The 24,908-nt window shown below is 38.9% G+C and overlaps 1 protein-coding gene across 2 annotated transcripts in view; it reads right to left on the bottom strand.

Moving 5' to 3' along the window:
• The window catches only part of CRACD (capping protein inhibiting regulator of actin dynamics), a 273,491-nt gene that overhangs the window by 125,313 nt on the left and 123,270 nt on the right, over positions 1 to 24,908 (bottom strand). For both annotated transcript variants that reach the window (XM_059922942.1, XM_059922941.1), the window contains exon 2: positions 17,790 to 17,938. The gene's annotated coding sequence lies outside the window, so the exon portion shown is untranslated. The remainder of the gene's footprint in view (positions 1 to 17,789; positions 17,939 to 24,908) is intronic.

The following is a 24,908-nucleotide window of genomic DNA, read 5'->3' on the forward strand; positions in this document are numbered from 1 at the left end:
TGTCCTTTACTGCATTTAACGTAACCCATTTTTTTCAATTGTTCTTACTCTGATTCCAGAAAAAAAAATGTTTTCATTCACATCCTCAGAGTATCTTTTCATATATTTTTTGGCCATTTGTGTAACTTTTGTGAATGTGTTCAGATCCATTGTCTATGTTTCTACTGACTGCCTTTCTCCTATTGTTCACTCTTATATACTTATTGTCTGATGCTCATTGAAATCACTCCTTCACAATGCCTAGTACTGAATCTGCCCTTAGTTTAAGGGGACATCATCATCTAAGGACATTCCAGCTTTATTAAATAAGTTAAGTTTTTAATGTTTTCATACTGTAGCACAATGGAATAAAAGACATCTGTTCACTACTAGTGACCAAAAGTCTAAAGCTTTAACAGTGCATTGGATGCTCAAATACCAAGAGAAATAGCATCACACCACAGCATACACAGCCATGAAGTTATTTCTTCACTTGAATAATTTCATGTGTACACACAGCAGTAAGAATCACAGCACACTTCATCACACTGGGAGCAGCTTAAAGAGACAAAGCCATCTACTCACAACAGAAAAATTTTGAATAATGACATAAAAGACTCTCATCATTCTTCATAAAAATATCTCGATGCTAAAAAGTCTAAAATAAAATGCACCAAAAATGACAAGAATTTAGTTAGAATGGGGAGTTTGAAGGATATTTTTCCTTTTTCTTTATATTCTCTAAATGATATTTTAATTTCATCATTTAAAAGTAAATTTTAATGATGAATTTAGAGTGGTGACGGTTGCACAACTCCATGAATATACTGAAAAACAGAATTCTACAATTTAAAAAGGTAAATTTTATGATACGTGTATAGTAAATCAATGAAGTTATTTTTGTATAAGTAGAATTTTAAAGTTAAAATACTACACTGATTGATTTTGCTGTGAACCTAAAACTGCTCTAAAAAATAAAATGTATTTTAAAAAAAAAACCTAGAGTATCCTGTGTTAAGTTCCCATTAATTTCATGTTGAAAATTCTGGAAGACAGTAGCATGCATAAAGCAATAGCATGACAAGTCTATTTGCAACCCCTTGTTCTTGGCAATGATATCTGATGAGCAGGTGGAGTGGCTTCTTAGAGAATCAGTGGAGTGTCAGCGTATTCAAAAACTTCTGGGTGACTTTTATCCTAACGCAACTTATAGAGCCTGCACAAGAGTGATCCACGCTCCCATTATGCTTATTAGTATTAACACTGTTAATATTGGGAGAGAGGGACACACAGTTTTGAGGGCATTAGCCTGCTGTGGTCTCCTTTGCCTGGCAAAGCAATAAAGCTATTCTTTTCTATTTCAACCCCCCCCCCAATAAATATTGGGAGAGACATAGCCATTCCTTCTCTTTCTATTCTGGCTCAGCTTCTGGGGTCCCAGCTGATGATTAATGAAAACTTCATTGAGTAGAACTATTTCATAGGGAAAAAAAAATAAGTTCTAGGTTAATTAAAAAGCAGCAGAGAATAAATTAATTCCATTTATCACTAGCATCACGTAATGGATGAGAGCACCCTGGGGCCTGGTTATTCTTTTAGAGCGTCCTATATGAATGCTAAGCCAAAAAGAAAGGAGAACTTGCAACAAATATTGCATCTAGATGCTAATCAAGAAGCCAGAGTAGTCATCAAGATACAAGTGAAACTGTTTTACTCAATGAATTTGACAAAAATAGACTTCTGCATGTTTTAAAGTTTCCACTCCCTGAAAGGAAATAATAAAAATAAAATCCATTTTTATTCCTAAATCGAGAATGGGGGACTTCCCTGGTGGTCCAGTGGTTAAGACTCCACGCTCCCAATGCAGGGGGCCCGGGTTCGATCCCTGGTCGAGGAACGAGATTCCCCCATTCATGCCGCAACTAAAGATCCTGCATGCCACAACTAAGACCAGGCACAGCCTAATAAATAAATACTGAAAAAAAGAGTAGGAACAAAAGAATATTTCCACATTATGGTTGTCTGGTCGATGGAGAGAGCCACTACCCTCAACCTAGGAGTCTAAAAGTCAGAAACTTCAATTAACTTTCAGTGATATGAAATCCATTCTTGGAAGTTCAGGGAGAAGAATATTTCTTTCTGGAAGGAAACTTGAGGCGTTCTTAGGGAGTGAGGCATAAATCACGCCAGTATCAGTCAGACTTCGAACTAAGGGCATAAAGAAATGTTAGGTTCTCTCTAACCAAGCCTGTCCCTCATTTCCAAATTAACATACCACCAAAAAGCATGAAAAAGATTTAAACAATATTTGCCACAGAATTCCAGCACTTCTTCTACTTTCAGTTTGCCACCTCGACAGTATTTTTGTGGGCCACACCTCATTCTAGTGGCTGTATTTTCCAGATCATCTTCCCAAGACAGTGTAACTTAGGAGGAGCATCTAGGACTGGAGATAACTTCCTTTAGGATTTGTCTTTCCTGCTATGCCTCATGCTGGGGGGGATGACCTCCCTAAAAGGTCACTCAGCTCTTGGAAGAGCTGAGAAGGAGCCCACCAAAACACACACAAAAACCTGGCAGCTGATAAAATACAAGGAAATCCACTCGACGAATGAAAACGGTGGGAAGATTTTGACTGAAGCTAAGTGATTTATGGCTGCTCAGGTTTTACTAAATTTGAATCACCGATCAGCAGCACAAAAATTAGTGCCCTGGGCTTCCCTGGTGGCGCAGTGGTTAAGAATCTGCCTGCCAATGCAAGGCACACGGGTTCAAGCCCTGGCCTGGGAAGATCCCACATGCCGTGGAGCAACTAAGCCCGTGCGCCACAACTACTGAGCCTGAGCTCTAGAGCCCGCAAGCCACAACTACTGAACCCACGTGCCACAACTACTGAAGCCTGCATGCCTAGAGCCCGTGCTCCACAACAAGAGAAGCCACGACAATGAGAAGCCTGCGCACTGCAACGAAGAGTAGCCCCCGCTCACCGCAACTAAAGAAAGCCTGCGCGCAGCAACAAAGACCCAAGACAGCCAAAAATAAATTAATTAATTTTTTTAAAAAAAGAACCCTTCTCTTTAAAAAAAAAAAAAAAAATTAGTGCCCTAAGATAACACTTTGGTCTCATTTTAAAGTACATTATCTTCTCTATGCCGTTTATTTTCCCCTTCAACTTTAAGGACACCAATCTTCTATTCTGCCTTTTCTTTTTTTTTTTAAGTCAGCATGGGAAAGGGACAAATTTTCTTTTTCTATCCTGTGTACAATATAGCCATGGCTCTAAGAAAAAATGATACCTGTGAAGTAACGTAGAGTACAGTGCCTGGCACACAGGAGGTAATAAACAAACGAACAAACAAACAAACAAAAAAACTCCTGTAGGTACAGAATAAGAGCATGTTTATGTAGGTTTCATGTATCTTCTTTGTCACAGGTACTAAGCAGCTCAGCAAATACTTTTTTTTCCCTTCCTTTTCCTGTATTAAATACTACTCTTACCCTGTCCAAGGAATAGCTAGATAGAAATATCTTACTGTATTACAGGAGTGTAGGAATGAGATCATTATAGGTTTGTTTCTTTCCCAATTAAAGGCTAGAGTCAAAGAACTATGAGATCATAAATTCCCTCAGGAAAAATTGCCTTCTCCCATCTTCTTATCAAGGTTCATGGTCAATGGACTGAACAATTTCTTATATCTCAAAGAAATGATAGCTTAAAATAGATGGCAGGTGTACTGCCATTCTATATATGGCAGTATACATACATTTTTTTCTAATCCATAAATGGAATCTGGTTTATTTGTCGGTAAGGTAAGAGAAACTTAAGAAACCGACACTTTTATACCCCAGATAACAACACATAATTGTAGAATTATGTAGATGAATCACACAGCAAAGTGAAATTGTGATTTCTAATGAGGTAAGATAAATAATGTTGTCAAGGCAGCCATCTGATCAGAAAAATAAAATACATTTCCTAAAAAAAATTTACCCTACACAATAAGGAAATAGGGAAGTCTAATAGACCTTGCAACCTCCCTAGAAATGTAGTAAAAGCTTCACAGTATGAGTCACAGAAAGTTATTCTCGGGACAGGCTTCAACAAACACACTGTGAAGTCATATTGGCCAGATGGGTTTGTGTTGGGGGTAAAGAAGGAGAAAGGGAAGTTTAGTGCAGGCATCATGCAGAATGTCTTCCAAAGCTCTCACTTACCCTGAGATTTCTACTGTCTCAAAGAGAAAAGTGTATAACATCCAAGTAATCTATTTTTAACCTACCATTTTTTTTAAAGGGAGAGAAACTGTTCTGGATAAAATAAAACAAAATAAAAACATAGAACACCCAGGAAATTAACCAGCAAGAATGAACTAGAATACACATATCCTTTTTATCTCTGCCAAGGAAAGTAGGGTAAATCCAATTGTTGGCAGTTTCCATGTAATTTATTTGAAGGAATTTTGAGGAAAAAAAAAAAGAAATTGAAGTGGGAGCTGAAAATCAAAATGTTCTGATTACTAGCAATAAAAATAGATGTATTTTAGGGTTCATTCAATGCACTATATAATAATGCTTATTTATATGGTATTATTGAAGGGAGAGGTTAACTAAATGTTATCCCTATCAGTATCAAAATTTTTAAAAACTAAAGCATTTTGAACAAAAATTTTTCTGTGAAATATTATACATAGAATAGAATATTAACTGTTCTTGATGACTCAGGGCTATTACTACTAAGCTTCGATGCAATAAAGTGATATCTTGAAGAGAAACTAAAGTAGACAGGATGGTCTGTCCCTATCAATGGTCCATCTACCTTGAAAAATGTTTGTGCCTGCTCTAAAATAAGTATTCTGCTGCCTTCTTTCACATGTTTAAATGTCACTTCTTATTAGGTTGGTGAGTCTGATTATCAAACTTCCTTCTCCTTTCTAATTTATTGCTTCTTGTGCCTGTGAGATAGGAAGTTAGATCATCCACCATGATAGAATTATATGTAAAGAGAAAATCACTAGGTGCTGAGCGAAAGCCTAGGAAACTCCCCCAAGAGTTTAGAGGATGAATTGGCAACTCTTTTAGCTGCCTTTCCTTTGCTTCCCTTACATCTGGCTGCTTCCCTCTGTCCCAGACAGTTGAGATTATTGCACGGGTTATTTGTGGTTAATCCACTAAAAACAATAGGGAAAAGATGGCTTCTGTCTCTTTAATTTGCGACTCAAGAGTAGCCACTTCATACCATACCTGAAACATCAGCACTCAGAGACTCAGCATGGACATTTTGTATAAGTTTAATTTCCTCCATGGCCATGATTTTGTTAAGTGTTACTGAAATAAAAAGTACAGCATACAATCTATAAGCACAAAGCTTCTGAAAGTGGAAAAATAAAAAGTGGCCCACACTTATATTGCCAATTCTTTTCTACATCTTCCACTTCAGCGAAAGAAAACACATTACCTTTCATCATGTTGATGCATATAATATGTAATAAAATGGAAGAGGTGGAGGAGACAAAGTGATACCTGTAATAAAACACTGAAATTATTATTGCATTTCATAATCTACAAAACTGCAAATTCACTGAATTACAGCCTCCATCAAATTGCTGACCCCTGCCCCCAGGGAGGAATGTACTGTATTCCTCATACCTGAAAAGGAAAGGTGGGATTAGTTCAGGGATGCTTTCCTTTTTAGTAGTAATAGAGCCAATGTTTATGCTGGGTAAAATGACATAATTTCCAAACTATGCATAAAAAAAAATATCTTGCCAAATTTACAGCCTTCTCATATCTCACCTCTTCTGTTTCAAAGTGCTCTTTCATACCCAAGATTTGTATTCTGTTTATTACAGTCTAATTTCTCTTAATATTTTTAGGATAAGAGAAAAGGTTTAAAAAACATCATCATCATGTTTTCTTTTGTTCCTGCATTATTTTCCAAGTAACTCAAAATTGTTTGCAAATATTCATCCTCATAGAGGTATTGGAGAAAAAATTATCCTGGATTGACAAACTAAGGCAAAAATAACTTTTGAAACATTTACACACTTATACAAGGTCAATGTTTATCCTCCTGCTTTGCCAGATATAACACATTTCCATTTTAAGTTCTCTTTCTTTAGAAAAATTAAATTCCATGAGCTTTTCTAGCTTATGCCCACAGGTTCCTCTGGCCATCTTTCTACTTGGTATAAGTAATCACCAAAATTGTCTTAATATCATAATGTCATATATATCTTTTTACCTTTATTAAACTTTTTCAAATACCAATCACATTTTTGAGGCATTCATCTCTCTGCATTTCCATAAATTTTAAACTTTGGATCTTTGTAATTTGCATAGTTTTTATCAGCTGTTTCTTATAACATTTTGCCATGAAGCATTCATGCATCTTTTTCCTACATATTTAGAGCCATCTTTTGACTATGCTCCCTTCTATGCCTCGAAACTCCCATATCCTGGCACAGTGGCTGCATTAAGCAAGTTATATATTCTCCCTACTTCTCCATCACAGTATGAAGTTATTTTCTTAAACTCAAAATATCCTTTTCATGACCCACATCACCCACAAAAAATCTCAAGTATAAAGATGAAACTGAATATTTCTCTTACACCATTTTTAAAAATATTTATTTATTTATTTTATTTGGCTGCGCTGGGTCTTAGTTGCGGCACGTGGGATCTTTGTTGTGGCATGCGGGACCTTTAGTTGCAGCACATGGACTCTTAGTTGCAGCATGCATGTGGGATCTAGTTCCTTGACCAGGGATCGAACCTGGGCCCCCTGCATTGGGAGCGTGGAGTCTTAACCACTGGACCACCAGGGAGGTCCCCTCTTACACCTTTTATCAACATTACAACACAAGTCTCTAAAGTTATTACTTCCATCCCTCTCTTATGGTTACTGAATTTACTGATATGACAATTAGTCTCAACTTAAATGTCATCTCTCTATTTAGACTTGTCCAGATCTATCCAAGAGGGTCAAACCACAGGAGGAGGTCAAACCACTTTCAGAGAACTACCCCTATTTCGCATGGTTTTACTTTTCATTTTGCTTATCTCTGAAACATAAGCCATAATATTAACAGTTCTTTATTCAATTTTGATTCCTTTTATGTACCTCTTAGCTGCTTCCTTAGCTTCATAACTCTGTTAGTGGTAAACTTAAATTCCGTCATCACTGAAGAACTGGATTTTTGAAGCATCACTACATTTTTCTTTGTTACCACTGTCATATTGCTGTGAATGCCACAATATTGCTTTTTTAAAAAAATTTATTTATTTTATTTATTTTTGGCTGCGTTGGGTCTTCATTGCTGGGCACGGGCTTCTCACTGCAATGGCTTCTCCTGTTGTGGAGCACGGGTTCCAGGTGCGCGGGCTTCAGTAGTTGTGGCACGAGGGCTCAGTAGTTGTGGCTTGCAGGTACTAGAGTGCAGGCTCAGTAGTTGTGGTGCACGGGCTTAGTTGCTCCGCGGCATGTGGGATCTTCCCAGACCAGGGCTCGAACCCGTGTCCCCTGCACTGGCAGGCAGATTCTTAACCACTGCGCCACCAGGGAAGTCCCCACAATATTGCTTTTGAATTCAGTTTCCTGGGGCTGACTTATAAATGTCCTCTGTTCCATTGGCCTGGAAATCAGATACATGTTTTCTTTTATAGGATCTATTGCCACTGTATACTGCAAATTACTGCCTGTGGATCTGTGTTTTACAATCTACCCAACCGAATGTGAAACTAGTGAAGAGTTGGCAAAATATATCAATATAGTGCACTGTATAAGAAAATGTGTTTCTAATCATTTTATGCCTACCCACACTGACTTACAGTGCTCATATTGGTATATTTTCCCATTTAATCCAAGTCCTCTGCTACTTACTGAGGGCCCATGAAGCCCACGCAATTGAACTACACAAATTGGGGATAGAAAAAAGAGGCATAAATCATATTCTGTCCTCGGCAAATATATAATCTCCACAGAGGCAGGACAGAGAATGCTCCAGTATTGGAATACAAACAAAACAAAACTCTTCTTCCTAATCTTCTAAAAGTAGCCTATGAGCATTCTTTGATTAAGTACTTGCCAATTTGATTATCTGCAAGTGATTTTTGAGATTATGTATACAACAGTGGCATACAACAAGTAACAATATGCAATTTAGTTGAAGAATGATTCTATAACTTAGTATCAACATTGGAATCTCAATACACTTTTGTTGTTCTCTATTGAGAGTGCATATGTTTTTTGATGGAAAATTTTGGTATAACTGTAGTGAAATTAACATTTTGGGAGTGAAGAAAATCTCTACACATGTCCTTTGAAAATCTCAACATACCATACTCTTTTTCTTTTCTCATACACCCCTTCTCTGTCAGTTTTTTTAAACATAATTTCCTCAAAATGAATCAATATGCAGGAAGGGACTAACTCTGCAACCGTTTTACTTGGTGAGCGACAAACATCATGACAATATGCCACATTACGTGTGAGGGCTGGGGACCCGAAGATTAATTAGACATTGTCCCTGCCCTGGAGGAACTCCCTGTCTTATGAGCCAGTGTTGTCTGTCTGGGGTGAGGGGAGGCTGGCATTAATCACTCTTACACTGCTCCCTTTTAATGCCTGATATTATAATTCTGTGTGGAATTTCGAAGACCTTTCATGCCTGTAGTTTGTAAGAAAAAGTTCATATTTTTGAGACTAGGGAAAAGTATTCTCATTCTACCTATCTGCAATCAAACATCTTCCTTTGATAACTTGGTTTCCTCTGCACAGGACAATGTTTATGGATTTTTTTTCCCCAAAGTCTTTTAAACATGACACATGTTAGACTTCAGTTCATAACTCTATCCCTTGGTCAGCTTTCTTTTCATCTCTAGTTTCATTTTTCCACTTGTCCTCACGGTCAACCTCTTCCCACAAGTCTTCAAACATTATTAACCTTCTCATACACCATGTTTCTATTTTAGCACTTGCATCATGCCCTCCTTAGTGACTACAGTATTGGATAGATGTTGCTGAAGTCTACAGGGCAGTGGGCAGGACATGTTTAAAAGTAAGACTACCAGCAGAGTATAGCCTCCTGAACAAAGAGTAAACTCATTACAAATGGTGTATAATAGGTTTGTATTTATATACAGTTTAAAAGGTCTTGAAAAACTCTGAAGTGAAAAATGATGCTAGTGGGCAGTTCTATCATGAAATTTATCTGATGTACTCTGAAAACAAGGGCTATATACCTGGGACTGCGAGAGAAGAGTGTAACCAGATTTGGGTGCAGGAAGGCCATCAGTGATCTTTATTGTTATAACTACTATACAAAGTTTAATCCATGGTTGTATACCGCAGATGTGAATCTGTTTTGTATCACAACTCAGAATTCACTTTCCCTTAGAAATAATGTTACAGGTGGTGGTGGGTATTCCACCCAGTTCTCTGTTGGGGAATGAAAGGCTTATTCCCCTAAGTGCTGCAGACACATGTCCCAGGGCAGGTAGAATAACGGCCCCCAGAGATGGTCACTTTCTAATCCCCGGAACCTGTGAATATGTTACCTTCCATGCAACGGAACTTTGCAGAGGTGATTAAGTTAAGGGTGTTGCAATGGGAAGATTACCCTGGATTTTCCAGGCGGGCCCAGTACAATCACAAGCACCCTTATAAGAAGGAGGCAAGAGCGTCAGGAGTCACAGGAAGAGATGTGATAACAGAAGCAGAGGTCAGAGAGGGAGAGAGATTGGAACATACTACTGAAGGCAAGCAGAATATGTCACCCTAAGATATACCATTTTGGCACACTGATTATTTAGAATTAAAGTTACTTGGGAAACAGCCAGTACAAGAAGGACACTTTGACCCTCCTGTGTCCCCCCTAAAAGTGGAAAATAAATCTCCCATGTGAAAGGTACCCTCCCTGCACCAGAGGATGGAAGGCATCCTTATCACCAGATATAGGGAATTCAGGGCCAAGAAGGCTGTACAAACAAGCCTTGTTACTTCTTCACTCACTTACGATTCCAAGCCCAAACCACTTTGTTTTGTCAATTCTTCACAAATTTATTGTTTCTTTGTCTAAGAGGTATAAAAGCTTCCTACTCTGGTGACTTCTTTGACTCTCATATTTTTTATGGGACTCTCATACATAAAAATTAAATTTGTTTTTCTCCTGTTCATCTGTCTTATGGCAATTTAATTATTAGACTAGCCAAAGAACCTAGAAGGGAAGAAGAGAAAAATTTTCCATCCCTATGCTACGTGGCCAGCTTTGAAGATGGAGGAAGGGGCCACAAGCCAAGGAAGCCAGGAGGTCTCTAAAAGCTAGAAAAGGCAAGGAAAGGGATTCTCCGCTCCAGCATACAGAAGGAACACAGCCCTGATGCCTCATTTTAGACTTCTGAAACTATAACTCCTCAATGCTTACAATTTGAGAAGTCCTACTAATAGGAATCCTGTTTAACTTTGTTGAGAATTTCCCAAAGTATTTAACCATAGACATTTTAAGGATTATTTTTTTAAACATTCTTTAGAATAACTGTTCATGGAACCTACTTTAGGAAATAATGGTTTAAGGATTTATCCTACGGATGATGCCATCTGGAAGGGATGCAGACATTCTTGGATACATTTAGTGAGACTGAAATTCCATCCACTGTCTCCACTCAGTGAATTATTACCAAGTGTCTGTTATGGCTTTACGTTGAGATACGTATTGGGATGAGGGAAGAAGGGATGAGGTATAAAGACATAAAGAAGATATCACTCGGACTTCACTGGTGGTCCAGTGGGTAAGATTCCATGCTCCCAATGCAGGGGGCCCGGGTTCGATCCCTGGTCGGGGAACTAGATCCCGCATGCAAGCCGCAACTAAGAAGTCCACAGGCCGCAACTAAGAAGCCCCCATGCCTCAGTGAAGATCCCTTGTGCCGCAACTAAGACCCAGCACAGCCAAAATAAATAAATATTTAAAATATATATATATATATATCACTGTCTCCACAGGAAGTGTCATTTAGTAGGGGGTATGAGATATTTACCAAAAAATTATAAATCAGGTAGAAAATGTTAGGTTTTGTGTGTGTATGGGTGGAAGAAGGGATGATGGTACAGTGAGCTGCTGTGGATGTTTGGAGGACAAAAAAAAGAAGCACTTCTGGAAAGACGGGGAGCTGTCAGAGAATGAATTATGGAAGGTCTGACATATGAATTTGAAGTCCTTTAAGGACAGCTAGGCTGATGAAAGGAACAACAAGAGAGAAGAGGGGGAGCCCGGGTGAGCAACCTTAGCTGTTACAGGCACCACCCAACTCAAGAACGACATGGGGAAGGCAAGACAAGCCTAGCTAAGCCACATCCTTATCTGTGCAATAATCAGAATTATAAATCGGGGTTCTAGTTCTAGGAAATTCTTAAGTCCCACAAAACACCAAAATTTATCACAAATAAATGAAAAAAAAAGTGATAGAGGTTCTTAAAAGACTTGCGTATATATAACCAAATGCTTAATATAAAATTTAAGTCTGTCTTAAATGTTCCTTTTGGGGATATTTTTCCACATGGGAAGGACTTTCTGAGGCTTCTTAAAATATATGCCAGTCAAGTTTAGACTAAAGGTGCTTTTTCCTTTTTCTGGTAAATCTTCCGGTGGTAAGTATAGCTCTCCTCACTGTTCCCTGGGCCTCTAAACTTCTAAACTTCAGTTCAGGATGACAGTCATCTATTTCAAAAAGTTTCAATGTCAATTCTGCGTGCATGGAAGACTTTGCTTTAATAGTAAACAGTAGAGAAGGCGCATTTCTGTGCTGATGTTAGCTTCCTGTTTAGCGTGGATTTTAGGCTCTTTGGGAGTAGAAACTGTCTCCCCGTTGGTTCTTTGTAAGCCTCTGCTGCAGAGGAGCTGCAGCCATCCTGTACATGTTTGCTACAATGGTGAGAGGCTCATAGAAGTGAAATCTTGGCTCCAACTCGAACTCGTTTAGGAAACGAAATTTTGGATTTTTAAAACTTATTTCAATAAGGAAAAGTAAGATTAAAGCAAGTGGCGTTTTAGGGGTGAGGAAGTCAGCAGAGCTTTTTTTAGGTGGGGGAGGGGCTTTAGCCCCTAGAAGAAACAAGCCTGTCACTTTCTGGAAAGATGCCTATTCTGTCCCAGGGCTATATCCAAAGCAAATCAAGCAGAATCATTTACTTCCTGAAATTTCATTAAAGAAGGAAAGGGCAGGATTTAGAGGATCAAAGAGCCCCTCCCAAGAAACATATTCACATAGGTGTGACCTCTGGAGATTGTGTGCTCCCCTTGTTTGTCTGGCAAACACCTTCTCATCTTTCAAGACAGCTCCAATGACACCTCTGGGAGGCCCTCTGGTTCCCTTTGGCAGTTGTTTACTCTGCCCTTTGTGCTTCCAGACATTCTGTGCAAAAACTCTCTCAAATATCACTAATCGCATTTTATCCGGTTATCTGTTTACATATCTGAATTCAATTCAATAAAGTTCTGCTAGGGCAATGTTAGATTCAAAGGCTCAAAGGCAGGAAGGACTCTGGCCTTTAGAAGCTACTTCCTACCATAGGTGACAGACAAATATACAACTGCCTAGAGTTCTCTGTAATAGCAGAGGAACAGAAGGCAATGGAGAGAAAAGAGGAAGGAGGGGGTGACCCAGATCTCCTGGGTGGCAGGATCTAATTTCATATCCTTAGCCCTTAGCACAAGGTCTGGTGCATAACAAGTTCCATACATGTTAATGAAGGGAGGGAGATGGGGAGAGAGGAGAGAAGGAGGGAGCAAGGGAGGGAGGGAGGGAGAGAAGGGAGGGGAATCAACAAAAATGCCCCACCGCACCCCAGTCACTGCTGTACGCTGTCAAATCCATCAGTTACTCTAAAGTGGTATTTTCAGGCTCCTGGAAGAGATATTTCAGAGCAGACAGTTGATGATTCAATTTTACCTAGCACATAAATCAGTACATGATAATCACCAACTGAGGGAGACAAGTCATAATTTGTCCCATATTTAACTGTCATCCCACAGAGCATGTTAATAACACTCCCAGGGGGTCTACGGAAAAGAAACTTGCATTCACTAAACCACTAGCACTACACCAATTATTTCTTGGATTCTGCATTATTAGATCAGCAGGCTCTTTTGCTCCCACAAAAGGATTTAGCTAGGATTTCCGTCCCCTTAGGACCTTGTTTGCCATCCAGTTCCCCATTTCTCTGCCAGCTTCATCTGTGCAACTCATCTTGGGTTACCTCTGGCAGATGGAGAGAGGAATCTAATTTCAAGCCTCTGCTGTCTGCATCCCAAAGCCCTCCCCCAGCAGCCTCTATTTCATCAGGAAGAGAAGGGAGGACGGAGGATGAGCAGCCTCCCTAAGAGAGGAGAGTGTAAAGTATTTCTCAAATTTTCGTCTTCAACGGCTGGTATCATTTTACTCCCTGAGGGGAGACTATGCTTTGTTGTTTAGGCCAGCCATATAATCTCCAGTATCCCGATGCCACAATATCAATTACAGGTTCATTTGGATAATGGGATAAATTGGTGTCCAGACTGCTAGACAAGACATAAATTGGAGGTGGTGGGGCACGGCGGAGGGGAGGGGATGTTGGAGGGGATTGAGGATATAAGTGAAATACGGTAAAGTCGAATTCTTCGTATCCTTGCAAATTAAGTAGCTTAATTCTGAACTGTTACTTGTCTCATGAAGAGAAGCTCACCAGCAACCAAAGTGAAGCAGATATTCCTGAAGAGGTTTTCTTAGGTCCTAAGTAGAGAGATATTAATTCTCCCATAGCACCCCAGCTCTCCCAGTGTAATGCTAAGAGCAGACAGGAAAAATAAATGACTTGTAATTTAACATACATGTGTTACCAGACACAGAAAGTCATGTATCGTAAGATTCCATTTATATGAAATAGCTAGAATAGGTAAACTCATAGAGACAGAAAGCAGATTGGTGGTTTCCAAGGGTTGAGGAGAGGGAGAAACATGGAGTAACTGCTTAATGGGTGTGGTGTTTTATTTGGGGGTCATGAACACATTTGGGGATTAGACACAGGTGGTGGTGTACAATCTGGTGAATGTACTAAGCGCCACTGAATAGTTCACTTGAAAGTGGTTAATTTTATGTTGTGTGCATTTCACCTGAATAAAAAATAGATATTTTATAATAAGATGTCTTCTAATTAATGGCCTATTTCTCATTGCTTAACAATCTACCTGGAAACAGGGAGGATTTTATTTCCTTCCATAGTGAAAAGAGGGATTAAATAGGTCTCTAGGTTCTAATATTTGTCACCTTTTGGTTTTTCTTACAGAAAGTCTGGTGTTTTCCCAGAATGTCTGTTGCACAGAAGTAATTCTAACCCACTACCCCTGACTTGCTTGCTGAAACAGAGCCCCCCTAAAACTGAGTTCCTCTGCTGAGTTTATGATTACCCTCTCTATCCAAAACTTTACTTCCTTTCTTTTCCTGAACCTGTTCCCCTTAAGATTGAGAAGTATCAAAGAAAAGGGGAGACTGAAACCGTATACAAGCCCCCGTGTCCCTGTCCTTTAAAGTAAAAGGCTTTTGCTTTAGTCTTCCAGGCCTCCCTTGAGTCTCTAAAGGCTGGCTCAAGAGTTAATGATTATGAAATGTGAAGATGCAGAAACAAAGAATAGCTGTTGGGCCGGGAAACTGGTAACAATTTAGACTATAAATCCAACATATCACAGAATCACCAAACTCCCAGTTCCTTGAAAGATATAGATAAAGGCCTGACACACATTCCTAAGTTGTTTTTACAGGAAGCAGCCCCTACCAGATGAAAACTGTGACCACAAGCACATAGACCCTAGACTGGTTGAAACCAGAAGGCTGATGAAGTTTGAAACTTCATCTTGATGCCAACCAATCTGAGAATTGTCCATGAGCTGATATGTACCCTGAAGCCCCCTCCCTCACACTGCCTTTAAAACCCCTTCCCTAAAAGCCATCAGGTATTTTGGGTCTTTGGAGCATGAGCTGCCTGTTCTCCTTGCCTCGTGCCCTGCAATAAATGCTGTACTTTGCTTCACAACAACCCAGTGTCAGTAGTTGACTTTACTGCCCAAGGGTGAGTGGACCCAGGTTTGGTTCTGTAACAATGTCACTCCTCCCTGTGACTCATGGAAAAGTGTCCAGTTCTGTTTTGGTGTATACTTCCTTTTCTTGGTGTATCCCTCAAGACTAAGCCTAAAATAAGGTTCTAATATTGATTTCAGGCTCACAAATGGCTAGATAAGCTGCATATCAAGAAGAAATGTTTAAATATAATGAGAAAGCAAAATATATTAAGTGCTTTCAAAATCCCCTAATTCTATTGCAATATGCCGACTGACTCAGAGAGTCTTATTTTTTCCCTACGTTGTGTGAGAAAAAAACATGTGGTCCTGTCACAAAATGTTCTACACGCCACAGAAACTGTAGCATTATTTTTCTGGAAAAAATCCTAAAAGAGGGAAAAACCATCTGTTCCCTACGTTTGTCATGCTATGAATGAAACGCAAAATGGGGAGTGGGTTATGCAGGGGCATCTATTTTCCCTTTGATAGCAATGCTGAGGTAGAGCATCAATTTTGAGCTATCCTATGGTTAAGCAGCATGGATGAGGACTGCAATGTTGTATGTGTGTAACTCCTGTCTTAAGCTGAGCAATTCCCTGTCACCTCCATCCTGACATCACTGCCACAGCCATGATAAAATTGCACTGATAAAGCCCATGATAAAATCACACTGCCCAGGCTCTTCTGCTTACTGACTCTGACCTTGGGCAAGTCATTTAAGCTTTCGGAGCCTGTTTCTCTACTTTCAAGATGGTAATAGTAATGCCTATTATTTATTATTTAAGGTGCCGTTATGGTGGAATATGTCCCCCCGAAAGATGCATTGAATTCCTAACCCCCCAGTACCTCAGAATGTGACCTTATTTGGAAATAGGGTGATTGCAGATGTCATAGTTAAGATGAAGTCACACTGGAGTAGGTTTGACCCTTAATCCAGTATGTCTGGCGTCCTTATAAGAGGAAGGACAGCCAAGGGGAAGACACAAACACATAGGGAGAATGTCACATGACTGTGGACAGAGAGACTGGAGTGACGCAGCTGCAGGCCGAGGAATGGCAGCCAATGCCAGCCATCACCACAAGCTCCAAAGAGGCCAGGAAGGATGCTCCCCTACATGTCTCTGAAGGAGCACGGCCCTACCTTGCTTTTGGACTTCTAGCCTGCAGAAATGTGAGACAATAAATTTCTGTTGTTTTAAGCCACCCGGTTTGTGGTATTTTGTTACAGCAACACTGGGAAAGTAATACGGTGGATAAAGTGTAATTTACTTACTGTATGTGTGTGTATTTTAATTGCGGAGGAAAGACACTTAGAATAAACCAGATAGACAAGAAGAAAACATGGTAACTTTTCTTATGTATCTAAACCAAGGAAATGACATTATTTCCTCTGGAGCTGACATTGCTACTCTCCTTCCCACCCACTCTACTCTAGCTCACTGGCCTCCTGGCTGTGCCTGCGACATCTGACCATGTTTCCTCCTTAGGGACTTTGCATCAGCTGCATCTCTGCTGGGAACACACCAGGGCTAACCCCCAAATTCCTGTCATTCCTCAATAAGGCAGACCCTGCCACTCCATTTAACCCTGCAATCTGCCTTCCCACCCACCCAGCATATTTCCAATTCCCTTTACTTGGCTCTACTTTTTTCTTTTTTCCATATTCTTACTGACTTCTAATGGCCTAGTAATTTATTTAATTCTCTATTGCGTGCATTATTATCTGTCTCCCTCTGTGATAGAACAAGCTCCAGGAGGGCAGGGATCTTCACCTGTTTTGTTCATTGATGAGAACAAGCATCTAGAACAGTACCTAGTTCATAAGAGGTGCTCAACAAAGATTTTTTAAAATCCATCATTTATTTTTAATTAGCCACTTTATAATTATAGAAGCTGTACGTGTGCATCAAAAAACATTAGAAAAAATTAAAAACTTCAAATTCCCTCCATCCAATAATATCTCCCCAATCATGATAAACCAAAATGGTTTTTATCTCCTTTTAAGTGATTCCCTAAGGAATCCTGTCTCTTGAGGAAAAATGTCATGATAGGAATAACACACATCTTCTAAGGCTTGGTATGTGGATTAAACGAAACAATACTTAATACAATGCTTGTTGTAACAACTAACACAGGTTGTTGTTATTTTCTCTCCTTTGATCTTGTCCTTAACTTCCACCCTTCCCCCCCCAACTTTCAAAAAGTAGGTGACAGATATCTGCAGCAAAAAGAATGGTGTGATGTTGTTCTTACAGGGGGGCAGGTGGGGAATGCCTTCCACTCCCGGCACTCAGGACAAAGCCCCCAAATTCACAGTACCAAGCTCTACGGTCCAAACGCACCATGAGACACAAGGCCACCAACTATTCCATAGAATTTTACAACAGCAACCAGTAACAGTAATTAACAATAAACAATAACAATTACACTTTTATATTGCACTCTCCCATTTGCAAAGCATTTTCATATGAAATTTTCTTTTATAGATAAAAGAACTGAAGCTCTGAGAATTTACATGATTTATCCAAGTTTACACAGCTGGTAAGGAAAAAGACTGGGAATTAAATCTAGAACTAGAAGATCATCAGTGACAAGGATCTTTTAACTTGCTATTTAGTGAAAAGTGTACTATCCATTTTGAGTCCCACTCACAATAAATGAAATATTATTTAGCATTTTCTTTGTAAGCTACTTCCTTCCCCATCCTCTAAACAAATGACTTACCTCTCTGAATAGCCACACGGCCTTTCCTTGTTAGAGAGCTCTCCTCCAAAATTTGCTTCTTGTAAAAAGGAGACTTCACCCTCAGTGGTACGTGTGCCAGGAAGTAGAGTACATTGTTGAGAAAGCCTGGGAATCACTGGTCTTGTGAACTGTTGAGAAAAAAACAAAACATCAAGAGCTTTATATCATCAATTCTCTCCGGGGACACCTTTAAAATAAATCTCTTTTCCATTCTTTGGCAGAAGTCATTACAAAAGAGGTTTTTTGTTTTTGTTTTTGTTTTTTTTTTGAGGTTTCCAATTAGGTTTAGTAATATATTTTTTAATGAATTTATTTATAATTTAATTATATTTGGCTGCGTTGGGTCTTAGTTGCTGCGCACGGGCTTTCTCTAGTTGTGGCGAGCGGGGGCTACTCTTCGTTGTGGTGCGTGGGCTTCTCATTGCAGTGGCTTCTCTTGTTGCGGAGCACGGGCTCTCGGTGCGCGGGCTTCAGCAGTTGTGGCACGTGGACTCAGTAGGTGTGGCTTGTGGGCTCTAGAGCGCAGAATCAGTAGTCATGGCGCATGGGCTTAGTTGCTCCGCGGTATGTGGGATCTTCCCGGACCAGGGCTTGAACCCGTGTCCCCTGCAATGGCAGGTGGATTCTTAACCACTGTGCCACCAGGGAAGTCCTAGGTTTAGTAATATTAAATTTGCATTCCTTAGCTTAAATTTATTCTAGGGCCTTCAAAGCATTTATTATAAACTGTTCCCACTTTTGAAGGGACTGAAAGAATCACATTCATGACTACTGAGGCTCCCATCCTTCCTATACACAGAATTCTCACATTTATTTTTCATGGTAATTTAACTAAAATTCAAGGAGCTAGAAGACACAAAGTCAACCTATCAGAGAAGTAAAAGCAGTAATCATTAGATTATTTCCTCCCCCAGAGGTAATAAGGCACCTTTTTATTCAAATACCAACCACTGTGTTAACACAGTGCCCACGGGTAGGGCACCCACTATCCCTTCTAAACACATGAAATGAAAACCATGATGTAATGACTGTAACTTTTAACTGGAAAGGAGGTGGGAAGTGTCCAGGAAACAACCCCAGATTCAAATATGCCCTTTGCAAAGCCCAGGAAAAGAAGACAACATTCTGGGGCAATGATACAGGAAGAAATCACTTCAATTGTCAGGATGACAATGGCTATTGGGCCCTTTTGAGGAGTTCACAGTGTGGGCTTAGAGAAGGATTCCCAGTCATGGCTATGAGGGACGAGCTTGTATCAGACCAACTTCCACTGACCACAGCTAGAAAAGCTAGATAAAATTATTTTTAAAATCTATTTGAAGGTACTCGAGTGCTACCATGGCAGCCAGGACATGAGAGGATGTCCTGAGAGGACAAGATCTTAGGGAGAAGGGAAATAAAAATGAGGCAAGTCATCATACTACTTTTCCTCTCAAGAAATCTACTGATCTTTAAGAGGCACAGGGCAAAACTGCTGAGAAGCCAAGCAGAAAGCAGCTGTTTAGAGGCCTGCTTTTGGCAGGTTCACAGGGCTGAGGAGACTCCAAAGAGAAGGGAAGTCCAGAGAAGCAAGCTCAACATTCTGCCTCTCTAAGCGTTCGGTCATTGATAAACGACGTAACCCAAGCAGAAGACAGCAGCTAAGCGGCTGAGGAGTTAAACAGAGCATCTGACAGTTTCATGATGCTGGAGGAATGAAAATTAGACTTCAGGGCCCACCAGAAAAGGAAGAGCCCAGGTAAATAACCCATGCTTTCAGTTAGGACCCCTTAAAGGGCTACATCCTAGGATGAAGGCCTTAAAAATACTGGAACTGAGCCTCAAATCAGTTCAGTCCCTCATTAAAGAGGTCTGCCTTGCTCTAACTGCCTATCAGAAGCAAAAGCCAGACTCTGGAGAAAGACACCATCATCCACAGTCTCTATGATTCGTTATACATAATGTCCTGCGTTCAATCAACAATTACTAGGCATACCAGGACATAGGCTTAAGAGAAAAAGAGACAATGAAAACAGACCCAGAGGTGACCCAGATAAAGTCATGGCATATGGTCTTTAAAATACTTATGATTAATATATTCAAAATTGTAAAGATTATAAAATATTTTAACACACTTCTCTCAGCAACTCACAAAACAAGCAAAAAAAAAAGTAAGGACACAAAAGATTGGAACAATACAATTAACAAACTCAACCTTAGTAAGTTTATTTAGAATACTGCACTCAACAACTGATTACGTAGTGTTTAAGGTACACACATTAACATTTATGGAAATTAACCACATGGATCATAAAAGTTTCAAGAAATTTCAACAAATGGAAACCAGAGTACTTTTTTGAACCTATTATTTAGAAGTAATATAGATTCACAGGAAATTGCAAAAACAGTATCATTTTTTAAATTGAAGTAAAATTTACATACAGTAAAATAGACTGGCTTTAAGTGTACAATTTTATACATTTTGATAGAGAAATCCAACTGTGTAATCGCCAACAAAATACAAATATGGAACATTTCCATCACTCCAGAAAGTTCCCTCAGGTGCCTTTTAGTCGATCCCCACATCCCAGAGGCAAGCACTGTTCTCATTACTATTACCACAGATTAGTTTTGCCTGTTCTTGAACTTCATAAAAAATGGGCTGTAGTATGTACTCTTTTGTGTCTGGCTTTATTTACTCAGCATAATGTCTCTGAGATTCATCTACACTGTTGAGTGTCTCAAGAGTTCACTCTTCTTTATTGCTAAGCAATAAATAGTCCATTGTATGAAAATACCACAACTTTTTAATATATTCCCTTATAGATGGATATTTGGTTGCTTCCATTTTAGGGTTATTATGAGTAAAGCTGTTATAAATATTCTTATAAAAGCCTTTCTGTGAATATATATTTTCATTCCTCTTGGGTAAATACCTAGGAATAGAATTGCTAGATTACAGAGTTGGTGAATACTTAACCTTACAAGAAACTGCCATTTTCCCAAAATAGCTGTATCATTTTATACTCCCATCAGTAACACATGAGAGTTCCAGCTTACACAGCCTCATCGACATTTGGTATTGGCAGACTTTTAGTTTGTGCCATTCCAGTGTGAGGTTTTGATATGCATATCTTCTTTGTGCAGTGTCTGTTCAAGTCTTTAGTCCATTTTTTTCAAATTGTGTTTTCTTTTAAATTACTGATTTATAGGAGCTCATTTGATATTCTGATGCCAGTCTGCATCAGGTATATGTATTACTTATATTTTCTCCCAGCCTGTGGTTTGCCTTTTCAATTTCTAACAGTCTTTTGATGAGCAGAAGCTTTTAATGCTGATGAATCCTAACTTACCATTTTTTTCTTTACATTTAGTGCTTTTGGCATCCTTTAAGAAATCTTTGCCTACCTCAAAGCCTAAAAGATATTCACCTACTTTTTTTTTCAAGAAGTTTTACAGTGTTAGCTTTATGTTTATGCCTATGATATATCTCAAATTAATTTTTGTTTGTGGTGTAAGGAAGGGGTAAGAGGTTCATCCCCCCCCACTTGTTCCCCTTCATCAAAGCTTAATTGACATATATTACAGTATGTTTTCAATTAAGCTAGAAATCAACACAAAAACGTTAACCAGAGAATTCTCAAATGTTTGAAAATTAAGCAGTACACATCTAAATGGCATGTGACAAAGAAGAAATCACAAGGGTAATTAGAAAAAAATTTTACTTAAGTAATAATAAAATGATGACAAATAAAAAGCAGTGAAATGCAGCTAAGCTATATTTTAAAAGGTCAGAAATCAATAATTTATATATCCATATCAAGGAATTAGAAAAAGAACATAGAAATAAATCCGAAGAAAGAGGAAATAAGCAATAACAATAAGAGCAGAAATAAATGAACTAGATAGAAAACAATGATAACCAGAGAAAAATCAACAAAGGCAAAAAGTTGGTTCTTTGAAAAAGATAAACACTGATTAACCCTTTAGCCAGTCCTCAAAAAGCAGAGCCAAAGCTTCTCACCCCAACTCTATGACCTAAGAATCTTCTCCCTACAACACTGATTTCAGACAGAATAAGTCTCCTCATCTCCCCTACTGTTGGTCCCAAAGACACAAGGTCTATTTTACTTGTAAGAGTTTTGCTTTTATTCTTTACAGAGAAACAAATGGAGAAAAACAAAAATAAACACAAGGACATCGCAAAGCTTCCAGAATTTCGAATATGAGCTCTTTGTCAACAACATTATGAGGTGAAAACAATGTCGACCTGACATTTGATGAGACATCAGCCCCCAAGATGTGAAGCTGTCAATATGAGTATTTGAAATATTGATTTACATCTACTATCATTAGGCGTGAACTTTATTCTAAGTGCCTTAAAAGGGCAACTAACACTACTGTATAGCCAGTGTGATTAGCAAGACATTTTACAATTAAGTCTACAAAATGTGAATACAGGGCTTCCCGGGTGGCGCAGTGGTTGAGAATCTGCCTGCCAATGCAGGGGACACGGGTTCGAGCCCTGGTCTGGGAAGATCCCACATGCCGCGGAGCAACCGGGCCCGTGAGCCACAATTACTGAGCCTGCGCGTCTGGAGCCTGTGCTCTGCAACGGGAGAGGCCGCGATGGTGAGAGGCCCGCGCGCCGCAATGAAGAGCGGCCCCCGCTTGCCACAACTAGTGAAAGCCCTCACATAGAAACGAAGACCCAACACAGCCATAAATAAATAAATTAATTAATTTAAAAAAAAATCAATCTGGAATATGAAGATGTCTTTCTTAAAAAAATCTGGCAGCTTGTTAAAATTACAAAATAAATTAAAAAAAAAAATGTGAATACAAATCTATTTTTCACTGACATTAAGTCACTATGATACTCAATACAACACTCAGTAATAATTATTTTCAAACAAAAGACAACAAGCCATACATCATCTGTGAAATATTTGTTCTCCCTGCCTCTGTAAAAAATGATTTAAATAATACACAAAAATCAACCAATGGTATTAATAATTTACTGATAATTAAATAATGCACAGATGAAAAACTGGCAATCAGTCAAATTCACTCCTTAGTCAATAGGTGAAGAAAATGTTGGTGGAGATCCGAGGAAATCAATATTTAAAAATTACTTGACATGCAAAATTTATCATACTATTGGATGAAATACAGATGTTTCTGTCTCAATAATGAAATTCATAAAGAAGTACTTTTTTAGTAAGCCACTAAAGAAAGAAGTACAGCAGAAGAAATATACGTTCTAATAATAAATGACTTCTTTAATAAAAACAACTGTTTTATGGAGAGCCTGTGACATCGATGGAGTGAAGAAAGGAGTCCAGGAAAAGATAACACCAGCTGTGAAAGGCATTTGTTGCATCATTCAGAGGCAAACTATTACATAAAGGAGGCTGACTCCAGAAAAGCACCAAGTGCGACAGAATGTCAATGGCACGGTTAATTTAGTAGAATCATTGTAAAACCTTGTCATAACATGGGATTGAGCATGAAAATCTTTTATACTACACAGTGGTTCCTTGGTTATTTCACACCACTGCACCAACAAGACTTGTCAAATTTTAAGTTGACTCACATTTGTTCTTTTCAAGTAGACATGTTCTAAAATATCCTGACTGCTTCAGTGAAAGCAACTGTCAGCTGTATGCTTCAGAAGAGATGTTTTTTGGTGGGGAAAAAAAAAAAAGAACACGTTTATTCTTTTTTTTCCCTCCAGATTTTCTAAATAGCATTCAGGCTGATAAGTTAGTTGTCATTTACTTTTCTGATAAAGTTGATGCTTTAATAATGAGTGATAAATAACTACTATTCAAGGAAACTGACTCTAAAAAGAATACTTTGAAAACAGGTGTTTGGAGAGTTTTCCATCAGGTGATTTTGTTGTTGCTGAAAACGATGGAAGTCATCACCTTCAGGAATCATCCTTAAATGATGATTCACACTCTCTCTCTCACACTTCCCACAACGAATTGTCCAGAGCCTAATTTTCTTGTCCAACAACTAACTGATATACCTTTCAAATACATCAAGACCACAACCACTTCGCATCAGCTACGATGCTCCCAGGCTAGTCCCAGCTACCATCATCTGCCTCCCAGATTACAGCAGCAGCTTCCTCGTTGATCTGCCTGCATATACTCCCCCAGCTCCTTCACTGCACCATTGCCCCCAGCAGCCAGAGTCACTCTATTAACAATCATCTGCTCAAAACCATCTAATGGTTTCTCATATGTCTCAGAGTAAAAGTCAAATTCCCTACAATGGCCTACAAGCCCCTATGTGATTGGTCCATTATACCATTACCTCACTGACAGCATTTCTTCTTCCCCTCTTCTTTACTTACTCCACTCCAGCCCCAACGGTGCTATGACTCAAAGAAGCCAGGCACACGCTGCCTCAGGGCCTTTGCACTGGTCGCTCCCTTTGCCTGTATTATTTCCCCAGATACCTTCCTGCACCTCATGCAGATTTTTACTGAAATATCACTTTCCCATGAGGCCTTCCCTGGCCCCCATCTAAAACACCAACTACTCCCAACACTTCCCATCCCCCTTCATTGCTTTATTTTTCTCTTTAATGTTTATCACCATCTAACATATTTTAACTACACTTGTTTATCTGTTATTGTCCATCTCCCTCTCCCAATGAATGAGGGCAGGAATTTTGTCTGTTGTATGTTCACTGTTCTAGCTCCAAAGTCTAGGACAATGGCTAGCAATAATACTTGAATATGTGAATACCTGAATACTTGATGCTTAAAGGACGAGTAGCTTGTAAAGACCTTAGTATCTACACACTTTTAAAAACTTGGGAACAGAATTTTCTAAATCTTCCAAATGAATTTTAATGAGTTTTAACTCTTTGTTAGAAATATAAAAATGTAATACCTTAATAATAATTTGTAAGAATAATTGAATGGCATGGAAAAATAACAATTATTAGCTGAATTGAAACAAAAATCTTGGCATAGTTGTTGAATGTGATTGAAAAATATATATTTTGATTTACTAAGTACAGCCAATGATGTCATTCTTCTATTTGGATCAATACCTCTTTATGAATTATCTTTTTTGGCTATTAAAATTTAATTATCGAAAT

Source organism: Balaenoptera ricei, chromosome 5 (assembly GCF_028023285.1).
Source record: "Balaenoptera ricei isolate mBalRic1 chromosome 5, mBalRic1.hap2, whole genome shotgun sequence".
Lineage (NCBI taxonomy): Eukaryota > Metazoa > Chordata > Mammalia > Artiodactyla > Balaenopteridae > Balaenoptera > Balaenoptera ricei.